The sequence below is a fragment of the Herpailurus yagouaroundi genome, unplaced genomic scaffold, assembly GCF_014898765.1.
Source record: "Herpailurus yagouaroundi ecotype Mexico unplaced genomic scaffold, PumYag 210, whole genome shotgun sequence".
Lineage (NCBI taxonomy): Eukaryota > Metazoa > Chordata > Mammalia > Carnivora > Felidae > Herpailurus > Herpailurus yagouaroundi.
Window position 1 is genome coordinate 21,921,102 of NW_024412441.1, and position 12,521 is coordinate 21,933,622.

General features: G+C 42.8%; 1 protein-coding gene across 8 annotated transcripts in view; it reads left to right on the forward strand.

Annotated features, from left to right (window-relative positions):
- Window positions 1-12,521, forward strand: part of IL1R1 (interleukin 1 receptor type 1) — an 80,239-nt gene that overhangs the window by 26,362 nt on the left and 41,356 nt on the right. The gene's annotated exons all lie outside the window — the stretch shown is intronic.

Below are 12,521 nucleotides of genomic sequence, written 5' to 3' on the forward strand. Positions count from 1 at the left end.
AGGAGGAAAAAAATCAATCAATCAAAACCAACTAAAACCAACACAGACCAAGACATTCAAATAGTTATTACAACTATATTCCATATGCTCAAAGCAGTAAGTAGAGGAATGGAAGATGTTAAAAAAAGAAAAAGAAAGGCCCACCTATAACTTCTAGAGATGAAAACTACAAAGTCTGAGATCAAAGTATACTAAATGAGATTCACATCAGATTAGATGATGTAGAATAATGAATTTAAAGACACAACAGTAGGGGCGCCTGGGTGGCGCAGTCGGTTAAGCGTCCGACTTCAGCCAGGTCACGATCTCGCGGACCGTGAGTTCGAGCCCTGCGTCGGGCTCTGGGCTGATGGCTCAGAGCCTGGAGCCTGTTTCCGATTCTGTGTCTCCCTCTCTCTCTGCCCCTCGCCCGTTCATGCTCTGTCTCTCTCTGTCCCAAAAATAAAATAAACGTTGAAAAAAAAATTAAAAAAAAAAAAAAAGACACAACAGTAGAAACTATCAAAATGAAACACAGAGGAGAAAAACAAATAAAAAAAGAACAGAGCATCAGTGAACTGTAGGGCAATTTCAAGCAGGCAAATACACATGTTATCAAAGTCTCCAAAAAGCAGGAGGGGTCACAGAAGGAATATTTGAAAACAATGGCCAGAACTTTTACAAATTGGATGAAAATTACAAGCCCATCCATCCAAGAAGTTCAGTGAACCCTGAGAAACAGAGATCGATACATTATGTTCTGTGATAATCACATTGCTTAAAACCAGTGGTAAAGAGTAAAATCTTAAAAGCAGTCAGTGAAAGAACATGCCGAGGAACAAGGATGACAAGATGACAGATTTCTCACAGAAACAACGTAAGCCAAAAGGCTTTGAAGCATTGTCTCTACAGTACTGGGGAAAAAAATGCTGACGACCTAGAATTCTATATACAGTGAAAATGCTTTCCAAAAACAAAGGCAAAATTAAACTGTTTTAAACGTACAAAACCTGGGGGCGCCTGGGTGGCGCAGTCGGTTAAGCGTCCGACTTCAGCCAGGTCACGATCTCGCGGTCCGTGAGTTCGAGCCCCGCGTCGGGCTCTGGACTGATGGCTCGGAGCCTGGAGCCTGTTTCCGATTCTGTGTCTCCCTCTCTCTCTGCCCCTCGCCCGTTCATGCTCTGTCTCTCTCTGTCCCAAAAATAAATAAACGTTGAAAAAAAAAAAAAAACGTACAAAACCTGAATTCATCACTGGCAGACCTACACTACCAAATATTAAAGGTAATCCTTTAGGCAGAAGGAAAATGATGACAGGTGGAGATGAAATTATGGCATAAATTTCTTTAAAAGAAAATGGACTGTTCGAACAGAAGGACTGATAGTGCAGTGTGAGGTTTTTAACATACGTAAAAGCAAAATGAATGACACACATAGCACAAAAGCCAGGCAGGAAAAGATGGGGCTATGGTATTGTAAGTTTCTTTTTTTTATATTGAATTATAATGGATATACAATATCATATTAGTTTCAGGTGTACAACATAGTGTGATGATTTTATACATTAAAAGATAATCACCTTTATCCTCTGGCACCATACCAAGTTATTCCAATAACGCCAATATTCCAATAATTCCAATGTTATCAACTATGTTCCCTATGTTATACTTTTCAGTAAGTTGTGACGTATTTGTTTTATAACTGAGAAGTTTGTAGCTCTTAATTATCTTCACCTGATTTACCTGTCCCCCCAACCCCACACCCCTGTGACAACCACCAGTCTGTTCTCCACATCTATGAGTCTGTTTCCATTTCATTTTGTTTTTTAGATTCCACATATAAATGAAATCATATGGTATTTGTCTTTGTCTGACTTATTTCACTTAGCATAATACCTTCTAGGTTCATCCATGTTGCTGCAAATGGCAGGATTGTATTCATTTTTATGGCTGAGTAATATTCCCTCGTGTATATATACCACATCTTCTTTACCCATTCTTCTATCAGTGGACACTTGGGCTGCTTCCATATCTTGGCTGTTGTAAATAATGCTGCAATGAACATTGGGGTACATGTGCCTTTCCAAATCAGTGTTTTCATTTTCTTTAGATAAATACCCAGAAGTGGGATTGCTGGATCATATGACAGTTCTATTTTTAAGTAAGGTTCTTAGATGTGGAATGATATACATCACTTATGGAGAAATTTTCAGCATGAAATGCCTATTTTAAAAAGGCAGAAAAGTGTTAAATCCATGGCCTCAGCCTCAACTACAACTAGGAAAAGAGAAACAAATTACACCCAAAGCAAGCAGAAGATAAGAAGTAACAAAGATCAAAGCAGAGAACAATTACATAGAAAACAGAAACATACTAGAGAAATTAATGACACCAAAAGCTGAGGCTTGAGGAGAGCAGTAAATTGATACAGCCCTGGGTAGCATGATCAAGAATAAAAGAGAGAAGACAGAAATATCAATATCAGGGCTTAGGTAATATCACTGCACCACACTACAAATATTAAAAGGATAATGACAGAATATTAGGAATAAAATTATGCAAAAAAATTGATACTTAAATGAACTGGATAATTTCTTTCAAAGACACAAACTACCAACCTCATTCAAGAAGAAATAGATGGCTTGGATAGTCTTCTGTCTATTAAAGAAATTGAATTTGTATGGAAAATTTTCCTGCAAAAAAAACCTCTAGGCCCAAATAACTTTCCTAGTGAATTCTGCCAACCACTTAAAGAAGAAATAGTATCAATTATGTACAGAATTTTCCAGAAAATTGAAGAAGAATACATACTTCCCAAGTCATGAGTTCTCCCCAACTTTTTGATGTTAGTATTACTTGGATATCAAAACCAGATAAGACATTACAAGAAAAAAATAACTGTAGGCCAGTATTCCTCATAAAGACATACAAATTATAAACAAAATATTAGTAAGTCCATTCCAACAATGTGTAAAAACACAAATACATCATGGCCAAGAGGGCTTTATGCCAGGAATGCCAAGTTGGCTTAGCAATGGAAAGTTGATAAATGTAAGTCACCATATTAATAAAACCAAAAAAGAAAAACCATATGATCATCTCAAAAGATGCAGAAAAGGCATTTGACAAAATCCAACATCTATTCCTGATAAAAATTCTCAGAAAATTAAGAATAGAAGTGTACTTCCTCAACCTGATAAAGGGCATCTGTGAAAGACCTACATCTAATATCATTGACTGAAAGTTTCCCCTAAGATTAGGAACAAGGCAAGAATGTCTACTTTCCTCACTTCTGTTCAGCATGGTACTAGAGCTGGCTGGTGTAAAAGGTCAAGAAAAGATAAAAGCCATCCAGATTGGAAGAGAAGAAGTAAAACTCTGTTTGTAGACAACATGGTGGTTTACATAGAAAATCCTACGAACTCAATAAAAAAGCTACTAGAACCAATAAGTGAGTTTTGTGATCACAAGGTAAATATATAAAAATTGGTTGTATTTCTGCATACTGGTAATGAACAGTCAGGAATCTAAATTAAAAAAAAATTTTTTTTCAACATTTATTTATTTTTGGGACAGAGAGACACAGAGCATGAACGGGGGAGGGGCAGAGAGAGAGGGAGACACAGAATCGGAAACAGGCTCCAGGCTCTGAGCCATCAGCCCAGAGCCCGACGCGGGGCTCGAACTCACGGACCGTGAGATCATGACCTGGCTGAAGTCGGACGCTTAACCGACTGCGCCACCCAGGTGCCCCAGGAATCTAAATTTAAAAGCAACACCCTTGAGGTGCCTGGCTGACTCAGTCCATGGAGTGTGCAACTCTTGATCTTGGGGTTGTGAGTTTGAGCCCCAAGTTGGGTGTAGTGATCACTTAAAAAATAAAATCTTAAAAAAAGCAATGCCCTTTACAATCAGTAATATCGTATCAATATTATTGATATCATTTTCATATGAATAATATGAAAAACTTTGGGATCCATTGGAAAGAAGATGTATGAGATCAGTGTGTGAGGTGGTAGTTATGGGGGCTCTGTTGTGCCCCTGAGCCCACAGTGTGCTTGGCCCTGTTCTTTTCCATGGTCTCTGCTCCCTGCCATGTCTGGCTTGGGTTTCTCTCTCCGCAGATGCTATTTCAGAGTCTTTCCTAATTGCTGGCTTTCACTGGGTCATCCAGGTACCTACCTCACTACTTCCACACAGAGAGCAGGGAAAGTGGAACAAGTGTTCAACACTTTCTAAGCATTTGTTTTACTCCTGACTTCCTCCCCTTTTCCTGGGACAGCATGGGGGAAAAACTCTCTTCCTAGGACACATAGGGCTTTCCTCTACATTTAAGCTTTTTATTATTATTATTATTTGTTTTTTTCATGTTTATGTATTTTTGAGAGATAGAGACAGAGCGTGAGTGGGGAGGGGCAGAGAGGGGGAGACACAGAATCCGAAGGAGGCTCCAGGCTCTGAGCTGTCAGCACAAAGCCTGATGTGGGCTAAAACTCATGGGCTATGAGATCGTGACCTGAGCTGAAGTTGGACGCTTAACGAACTGATCCACCCAGGCGCCCCATCATCTGCATCTCAACTCTTATGCTTAAGGACCAGTCCTCACACTCTTGAGAAAGCCTGGGCTCTGGGTGTCACCTACATTTTTTTCTCCTTGGGCTCCTTCTCTGAGATTGTTTCTCTGTGTTATTATTTTCACGTCCAGATTGGGAAATCACCAAGTTCCTTGACAAGCACACAATATGTCAAAGCAGCAGGGCAAAACACTGTAAGTGATTTTTTTTCTAAGAGAATAAAAAAAGGAGTGATGAAAATGTAGTGTGGTAAGATTTTACAGTGCTAACATATTGTATTTAAAACCTTCAGTCTTTTTTGTTTTTAATTGAAAAGTAATAAATATTCTATTGCTGATTTCATGATCTTGTGACTGGGGACTAGATTGTTGCCTCTGCTAGAAATCACTATGGGCACAGCACAAGTTTGCGGTGATACTTATCATGAAAAACCTCCCTATACCCTCTTCCTTAGCTGGTTGGGTGATTACTTCTTTTTTAAAAAATTATTTTTATTTATTTTTATTTTTGAGAGAGAGAGACAGAGCACAAGCAGGAGAGGGGCAAAGAGAGAAGGAGACACAGAATCCAAAGCAGGCTCCAAGTTCTGAGCTGTTAGCACAGAGCCCGATGCGTGGTTCAAATTCACAAACCATGAGATCATGACCTGAGCTGAAGTCGGAAGTTGAACCAACAGAGCCACCCAGGAGCTCCTGGTTGACTACTTCTCACATTCAAGGTTGTAAATGAGTATTCTGGGACAGGCGTCCACCGCCCCCCCCCCCCCCATGCATTGACATGCATTGTTCCTATCCTTGAAGATCTTACATATATTTTTATTAGAAAAATAAAAATATAGACATGAAACAATTATGGACAAAGAATCATATTGATGAATGTAAGGTAATTACAATAATATAAAAAACGAGCTCATAAAATATAGAGAAAACATGTGACCTGGTATGTTTTAGCTGAGAAATGGAAGACAGATTAAACAATGACAAGGTTGATGAGAAGGAAAGGGGAAGGTGTAAATATTTTCGCTTAAGTATGGATTTAAAATGAGCAGATTATTTATTCTGGATGAAGACTAGTTTGCCAGGGAAAGACCTCTTTTCCAGAGGCCTTGAATTGTCTAGACTCTAGAGTAGCAAAGTCCAATAGAACATTCTGCAGTAATGAAAATGTTCTATGGGTGTGCTATCCAATATGGTAGCCACTCATGACATGTGATGGCTATTAAGTTCCTGAAGTGTAACTAGTGCAACTGAATTTTAAATTTTATTTAATTTTAAATAATTTAAATACTGTCATGATTCTAGAGGCTGAGGTATTAAATAGCACACCACAGATGTAGAAGAATACAAGAGGGAGTCCTTGAAGTCACCTCCTGAGAGCTGTGCATAAGTCACAGTCAGGGGACCTTCTGTGTCTCCTGCCCATAATCTGGTCTAGACTGGATCCTAAATCTTTTATGCCATTTTTGGGGGAAATGATATTATAGGCTTCTATTGTTGTCACTCTCAGGGGGACCCGAAGCCCAGTATCACTCACCTCCTATGAGGACAATACCAACTATGTTCTAGACTGTAAGCTGAGCTCCTCAGCAGGTCTAACTATCCCAGGGTACGAAGAGCTCAGCACTCATCACTCAGGCTCTTAATTCAGCGATTTTCTTATGAGGATGCAAGAGGTAAAGAAGGAATAAGTGGTATTAAGGCCTCTTCTCTCAACCTTTGGACCCAGGACAGAGAACTTTCCCAGCTCCCATCCTCTCTCAGGGAAGTCGTGGATAATAGTAATTATTGTTGGACAGTAGTCCACCTGCTGCTGACTAGTGCCAAATTGTTGTGAGGACACAAAAGAATGGAACAGGTATTAACATAGTCTTTGGAAATTAGCAAAATGATTCAACAAATATGGCACTCCTGAGTCTGGCCAGATTTTTCTTTTGCTTCTATTGTCGGAGGTAGTAGCTTGCTCCTTACCTTTCTAAGTATCTTTGTCTGTAGAGGCTTACTTCTGGTGGTTGCACTACTTCTTGGCAAACCATCAAATAACAACACTAGAGGGGCACCTGGGTGGCTCAGTCAGTTAAGTGTCTGATTCTTGATTTTGTCTCAGGTCATGATCTCAGGTTCATGGGTTTGAGCCCCACATCCAGCTTTGCACTGACAGCATGGAGCTTGCTTGGGATTATCTCTCTCTTTCTCTCTTTTTCTCTCTCTCTCAAAAATAAATAAATAAACTTAAAAAAATAACAATACTAGAAACTAAATCATTCTTGCAGTTAGCACTTGCTGAAACGTACAAGGAAATAACTACTTCTTTGACTCAAAATAGTATATTTCAAGCTAAACCTTTTTCACTATCTCGTAATTCTCCTTTTCCCTTTATTTGCTGGTGAGATAATCATAATAATCATCTTCAGGAAGTCTGTGACCGGGCAGTGGTCAGAGATGATGCAGGAGAAGGGAGGATAGGTGTCATTTTAATTTGAAGAGACCTTGCATGCTAGGCTGATTCTGTATGATACAGGACAGGCCAACAGTGAGTTGTGACATACTTCTGAGTTGGATCATTGCCTTGCTTACCTATTACTGTGATCCAGACTCAATGACTTAGAACAACAATGTATTATTATCTCTCATGGTTCTGGGGTTGATGGGACTCAGCTGAGTGGTTCTCCTTTGGGGACTCTCCTATGGATATAGTTGGCTAGCAGCTGACCAGGGTTGGCTGGCTTAACTTCCAGAATGGTGCTCTCCCATGGTGGGAGGTGGTTCTGGCTGTCAGCTGGGGTTGTGGACTCCATGTGGTTTAGAATTTCTCATAGCATGGCAGTCTCAGGATGATAACACTCCTTATCTGGCAGCTTTGGGTACCAAGACTGTTTCAAGAAGCCTAAGAAGAAGCTGAAAGGTTTTGGATGATCTGGCCTCAGAAGTTCCAGAAAGTCAATCCCGCCTCATTCTATTGGTCGGAGATGGTTGAGTAAGCCAGCAAGACCAGCCCAGATTCAAGGGAGAGGAATTAGACTTCACCGTTTAATTGGAGAAGGGAAGAATTTGAAGCCATTTTTTAATCTACTACAATGATAGTATTAAAAGGAAACCATTTAGAGAAGACAAATTGGCAGTAATGTTTAGAAAGGATTGAAGAGTTAAAAGGCTACAACAAGAACTCTGGATTTTGGAAGGTGCTTATGGAAGAGAGTAAGTGACAAAACATAGAGACAAATTACAGAAACTTTCAGAGAACCAAAGGTAGTGGGACCTTGTAGAAATACAAGGGAAAGCATTTAAGGCAACCAGTTCTTTCATTATGTTCAAAGATGAGTCTAAGGAAGGCAGTGCTTTTGTTATGTGTCCTTTACATGACTGAGGACAAAGATTTCAAAAGACCCTTCTTGGTGGCACCTGGGTGGTTCAGTCAGTTGAGCTTCAGACTCTTGGTTTCAGCTCAGGTCACAATCTCGCAGTTCATGAGTCCAAACCCCATGAGGGGCTCTGCACTGTCAGTGCAGAGCCTGCTTGGGATTCTCTGTCTCCTTCTCTCTCTGCTCCTCCCCTCCTTGCTCTCTGTTTTTTCTCTCAAAATAAATACTAAAGATTAAAAAGAAAAAGCTCTTCTTGGATGATGAGGGAAGCTGGTAATGGCTGCCTTTGGGGTGGTGATGGCAGGCTTGGCTACTGGTGCTTTGAGTTTCATGTGTTCAACCAATGATAGGATAAAGATCTGGCATAAGAGAGTAAGAGGCCACTAGTCTGGTTCTGTTAGGTGCGGCAGTTCTTGGAAGCCACCCCGTCTATCGGTCTCTGGAACTTCTGTGCTGTTTCTGTGTTGTTAGCAAGGAAATAAAACCAGGTGTAAGAAGCCACTTGCACTCAGTTGCTTTTTGTTTTTAATTTTATTTTAATGCTTATTTATTTTTGAAAGAAGAAGACAGAGTGTGAGCGTGAGAGGGGCAGAGAGAGAGAAAGAGACACAGAGTCTGAAGCAGGCTCCAGGCTCCGAGCTGTCAGCACAGAGCCTGATGTGGGGCTCGAACCCAGGAAACGTCAGATCATGACCTGAGCTGAAGTCAGATGCTTAACTGCCTGAGCCACCCAGGAGCCCCTCAGTTGCTTTCATTGAGCAAGATTAAAGCCGCAATTAGAATAAAAAGTTTGCCGGGCTGCCTGCCATGTCCATCTTTTTGTCCTCGTCTTATAAAGGAAGTTAAGAAATAGTTTACCGTCATTGGCAATTTTATGATATTCTACAGTTTCTCATCAACTCTCATCTCTGGTTCACATGCAGCTTTCTGCTTGGTAAAGGTCTTGCAAAATCAGAGGAATCTGAACAGCGAAACGATCAGAGAAACCCACAAAGAACTGCTTAGAGAAAGGGACAGTCCTGAGCCAATGAAAACGGACAAGTGGCAGTAATGGGAGGTAATATGAGACACAGATTGAAAATGTGGTTATTTGGAGGTCAGGAGATGGAAAATGTGTGAAAGGAACGAAAAACTAGGCTGTAGAAGGAAGTCCATGTAGGACAGTGGTTTTTAAACCTATCTCAGGGAACACTGTGGTTCTGTGAGCCGTTACTGGCAGTTCTATAAATAACGAAAAACAGGCGTAGCAAGAATCACAGAGGCCCTGTGTGCAAAGATGTCATTTTATTTTCCACAACTGAAGTCAGCTTAGTTCATGGATCCTCATTTCCATCTCTAGCGCTAGAAAAAAAGCTTGCCACTTCAGAGTTGCTTAGTCTCTACTGGTGCAAGACTCAGCCTCCTCTCTTTAGAATCCTTCTCTTTCTAAACCCCTTGTCCTTGTGGACACTGACTGGAGTTCTCTCCATACGTCGTCCTCTGGACTTACCGACCCCAGCTGGGATCATGCTTGCGTTGGCGTCCCCAGCTGCCAGGGGTGGTCGGTGTCGGCCTTCTTACCCCTTGGCTTCCCCCTCTGAAGGTCTGGGTACTCTGAGCACTCTAGGAGTGTTGTGTCACCATTTGTGAAACAGCCTGTTCTCAGGCCCAGGCAGTTCCACTGTCACAGCTGTCCCTTGGCACAGACCACCCTGGACACAGGGCTTTGCTCTGACACTGGTGGTTTCCAGGATTCTGCTTCTTGTGCATTACTAGACACTCTTATCAAAGACAGTCCCATGATTTGGGCAGCTTGCTAGGAGGGTCATACACCGAAAATCCTCAGAGAATACGGTCTCTCTCAAGAAAGGTGGTCTGTCGATGGCAGACAGTCGAGTCTTCCAAATGACAGGAGTCTCAGAGATGGGAAGGTAGTGAGGGAGATAACACTCCAGAAGGTGCCATCCAGACCCTGGATGTTATTTCCATTTCTCGTAAGTTTTTGTGAAACACACAAATATCATCACCTCCGCAGAGGCATATGTCTTACACATTCGCATTCAGAGCATTTGTGTGGTGCTGAGACCAGAGCATACAGGAGTGACAATCTCTGCACCATGAGCTTTCAACTCAGGGGTGAAGCAAGACAGGTGGACACACGAGCCACCTAGGAAAGGAAACAAAGGGAAGGGAGAGTTCGGAAACGTGGTCAGCATGGCTGAGTGAGGGAGGAGATACATTCAAAGTGCCAGAGAGAACAGTGGCTATAGGTAAGAAGGGAAGGTCTTCAAACCCCATCCTCATAATAGACGGGTGTATGCGTGTTTTATCTGGGTCTAAGGGCTCACGTGTCTAGCAGAATGATTGGGGTAGGGATGGGTGGGAGGCATCAGAATACAAAGAAAAAAACAAGGAAAAGTGTAATTTTAATTCCAATTTAAAAATTTAATTACATTTAACTTTATTAATTTAAATTTAATTTAGTTTAATTTTAAGTATAATTTTAAATTAGGATTAAATTTTAATTTTAATGTAATTTTAAATTAAAATTAAATTTTAATGTAATTTTAAATTAAAATTAAATTTTAATTTTGAAATTTAGATTAAAATGTAATTTTAAATTCTACATTATTACACAGACTCGTCATGTTTTCTACTCGTAAACTGTTTAAAAACCTTCACTATACGAACTGTGAGATATGTTTATGCTCACTAACAACACTAGTTCTGCAGCACTGAACCTGACCTGCTCATGCTAGCTTTCATTAAGTGCCCCTGGGACACGTGCTGAAGCAGCTTCAAGTGGAGGGTTCACAGTAAGGCCATCACTAGCGGGGCTCAGAGAAAACAGTTGTTCCCACCCCTGGCTGCATGTTGGAATCACCTAGGAGCTTTAATAACACTGAGATTTGGGCCTCAGTCCCAGAGATTTTCATGTGACGGATCTGGGCAACAGTGGTCCAGCTCTCTCTCCTGATGATTCTGATGTATAATCAATGTTTTGAGAACCACCACTCTAAAAAGGAATACTAAAGAGATGGGGACATCTGGTGAATTTTTTTTTTAAGCTATTTTTAAAATTTTATTTATATATTTTGAGAGAGAAAGAGTGAGCAGGGGGATGGGCAGAGAGAGAGGGAGAGAGAGAATCCCCAGCAGGCTCAGCGCTGTCAGCGCAGAGCCCGATGTGGGGCTCGATCTCATCAACCTGTGAGATTATGACCCCAGGCGCTGAGCCACCCAGGCACGCCTGGCGAATTCTCATAATACCGTGTCACTGGCCCCAGAGTTAAGCCTGTTCCTTGGAGAAAGAGGAACCAGATGCAAGGGCTGGAACCAGATAAAATTTTTTAAAAAATAAGAAATTATCATCACAGCAGGCCACAAGTCAGCATTAGGGTTGATGAATTATTGCTGTTGGTTTCTTTATGCTTTCCTCCAGCCCAGAATTATCTGGGCCAGCTGAGGCCAGGGTTATCTCAATTCTCGGGTTTCTGACAGAGATATCAAGGGAAGGGCTATGGAAACCAGCACCTGCCCAGCCTGGAAGGGATACAGGAAGGGTGTGTGTGTGTGTGTGTGTGTGTCTGCGTGTGTGTTCTGTTAGGAAGGAAGCAATCATCATTTACTCAATGTCTCCCCAGAGGATGGCTCATTAGGTCCTCAAAACAAGTCAGGGTCCAGGCACTTGCTGGAGGTACGGAGTTTTGGAAAGGGAGGAGCAGCTTCCAAGCCCCTGGCTGTGGGGCTTGGAGCCCAAGCCAGCCTCTGCTGATACCCCAGCATCTTTCCCTCCCCGCACCAAAGTCTACGCCTGACCCCGCCATTCACTGCATTTCTAGGACTACCAGTTCTCATGTGCAAAATGAGCGGATGGGAGTGAGTGGGTTTTAAGCTTAAAAGAATACCTGGTCAGGCCAAGAAGTCTGGTATCAAGACTGTACCACCGATAAGCTGCTCTTTCATCCAGGCGCAAAACAATAACAAGCAGCGAGTGACTCTTGTGTCAACCCTGTGCTTGGCGCTGGTTTACAGTGTTAATTTATGTAATCTCCCCAACCACTCCATGAGGTGGGTGCTGCTGTGATCTCTTTTCAGTGAAGAAGAAAGGGGGTACCAAGAGGTTGGTGACTTGTGAAAGTTCCCAGGGCCAGTGTGAGAGAGCAGCGGCCAGGCCTCAGGCTCCAGTGACTGACCCTATCTGGTCTCTTAGGCTGGAAAGTGTGTGTTTCTGGGACCTGAAAGTCCCAAGCTCCATTCGCTGCAGTCATGCCCAGGGACCCCGCAGTTGGGTGGTAGCCAGGTTACGCTGTCCAGGTGAGTCGTCCCAAGTCACTGCGGGTGGGACCACGGTCACTGCCCCTCCAGGGTGCGGGAGCCCGGGGCCCCCCGGGGATGAGGGGGATGAGCGGGGCAGGCCGGAGTACCGGGCTTCCCGGGGGTAGGGCGCGGGGGCACCCGGCCAGCTCTCTCCCTCCTGAGCCCGGCCCGCCCCGCCTTCTCCGCCCACCCACCCGCGTCCGTCTCCGCCCGAGGCGTCCAAGCCGGAGCCGGAGCCTCAGCGCAGCAGGAGCCGCACCCGGCTGTTCCCGGGCGCAAGGGCGGCGCGGTTCCTGCTCGTGCCCGCGCCCGG